The following is a 2142-nucleotide window of genomic DNA, read 5'->3' as shown; positions in this document are numbered from 1 at the left end:
ATGCATGAGTATTGATTGAAGATAAGTATGAAATGGTAAGTTCATCTAAGATGGCCTCAAAGTGGCACTTAGTAAGGATAGTAGTATGAGATGCTATTCTTACATTGCACAAGTGTAGCTTAGGGTTACTTAAAGTGAATGTTTACATGTGATGACTATGACTTGTATGATGATTATACTTGTATTTTATGTCTCTTATACTAATGTACATGATATTTCTAAAAAGTGGCATAATGCATGGTTTCCAACTAAAATGTCCATTTAAAGCATGATTTTTGCATGGTCATCATACTTAGTACATTTTTGTGTGCTAACCCATATTTCTCTTATTTTACTACAAGTGTAGGTTCCGGCAAGTGAGTTGCTTTCTCTCTAGTTCAAGGGCTTGGATTGAGATTTCTCCAAAGCCAAGTGGTATGTCCTCATAGATCGAGGACAAGTACTTTTGATGTTTCTTTCTTTCATGTAATAGACATATGTTAGACTTTCTATTGTAAAGGGTCGTGACCCTACTTTTGTTTCAAGATATTGTTTTAGATGGCCATGTGAGACGATAGACTTCCGTTGTTTCAAATGTTTTTAATAAAGTTTTGATTGTATGGATTTAAAGAAAAGTTTTAAATTCCGCACTTTTTCTATATATCGAATGTTATGAATGCTAAGAGGCTTGGACGAGACCCTTTGGTGTCAAATATGCCGTGTAACTTCCAGGGTATGTGCTCGGGTCGCTACAATGCCGTATCATCACTTTAGCTCATAGTGATGGTTTTCGGTTAGAGAAACTCCACAGTATTATATTACTTTTTATGTAAACTGAGTTGTTGTATTTCTTTAAACATTTAGTTGTCACCTACTGTTTTAAATGCTTTGTATAAACTGCACCTTTATTGTTATTTTACTTTTCATTTGAGTTGAGTATCCATGAGTTGAGGAAAGCTAAGGTAAGTGTTCTTTTCAGATTCCTTTCAAGCTTATGTCATGTTTAGTTTTCTCTTTGCATGCTCGTACATTCAATGTACTGATACCTTTTGGCCTGCATCTTTTAATGTTGCAGATACAGATAACCAGGATCAACATCCAGCGCCTTGTTGATCTAGTTGAGCATTCATAGTTAGTTGGTGAGCCTCCTTGCTTTTGGAAGATTCCCTTTTTATTGCTTTGTTAGTCAGTTGTTAGGATGATCGGGGGTCTTGTCCCGACATCCCTCTTAGTATTTAGAGGCTTCATAGACAGTTAGATATGAGTCATTTAGTCTTGTATTTAAGATGTTTTGCTACAAGACTTATGTTGCCATCTTGGCTAGTTTGAATGTTTCTTTTAAGACATTCTAAGTTATTTCATAAATTCCTTATTTGAGACTATTTCATGTGTTTAAGTCTTCCGCTTAGTAAGTAAGCCAGACCAAGGGTTCGCTTGGGGCCAACAATGGTTCTCGAGTGTCAGTCCCACCCAGGGTGTAGACTCGGGGTGTGACATGGACAAAGGGTGCTCAATTGGACACCCGCGCATAGTGTACCTCCCCTCTTGAAAATACAATGATCAACAAAGACAATTCAAAATTTTATTTACTATATTTTTTTTGTATATTTTTAATGAAAATTTATTAAATATATTGAACTTGGCAATATGTTGAATAATTTTTTGTTAAAACAATGGGGCAAAACACATATGCAGACCCTTAAACTTGTCCCTAGATTTCATTTTGGCACTCCAACTCAACCTTGTTCCATTTTTAACCCCTTTAACTCCAATTTTTATGTTTTCATTTTGGCACTTCTAAGTTATGTGGCAGAGTGTATGCATCACACTTTCTCTAAGAGAGTGAAATACAAAAAAAATAAAATTAAAAATAATAATAAAAGATTAACCCTTCAACTCTATTTTTTTATGTACTATTTAAACACAAAATACTAATTTTATGATTTCTTTATTTCTATATATGCTCTTCAACTATAATTTTGCATTTTTTAAATCGTCGTTCATCCATTAGTTATTGTAAATAATTCAAATTGACGGATGATCATTGATTTTTTGTTAAAAAAGTAACAATTTCTTTTTGAGAGTTTCCCTGTATTTTTGCGTGAAAAATAACCGACGAAAGTGCGTCGATTTTCTTTCTTAAGAAAATCAATGACAACCCAA

This window comes from Solanum tuberosum, unplaced genomic scaffold (genome assembly GCF_000226075.1).
Source record: "Solanum tuberosum cultivar DM 1-3 516 R44 unplaced genomic scaffold, SolTub_3.0 scf00050, whole genome shotgun sequence".
Classification (NCBI taxonomy): Eukaryota; Viridiplantae; Streptophyta; class Magnoliopsida; order Solanales; family Solanaceae; genus Solanum; species Solanum tuberosum.
Note: the sequence above shows the minus strand (reverse complement) of the source record.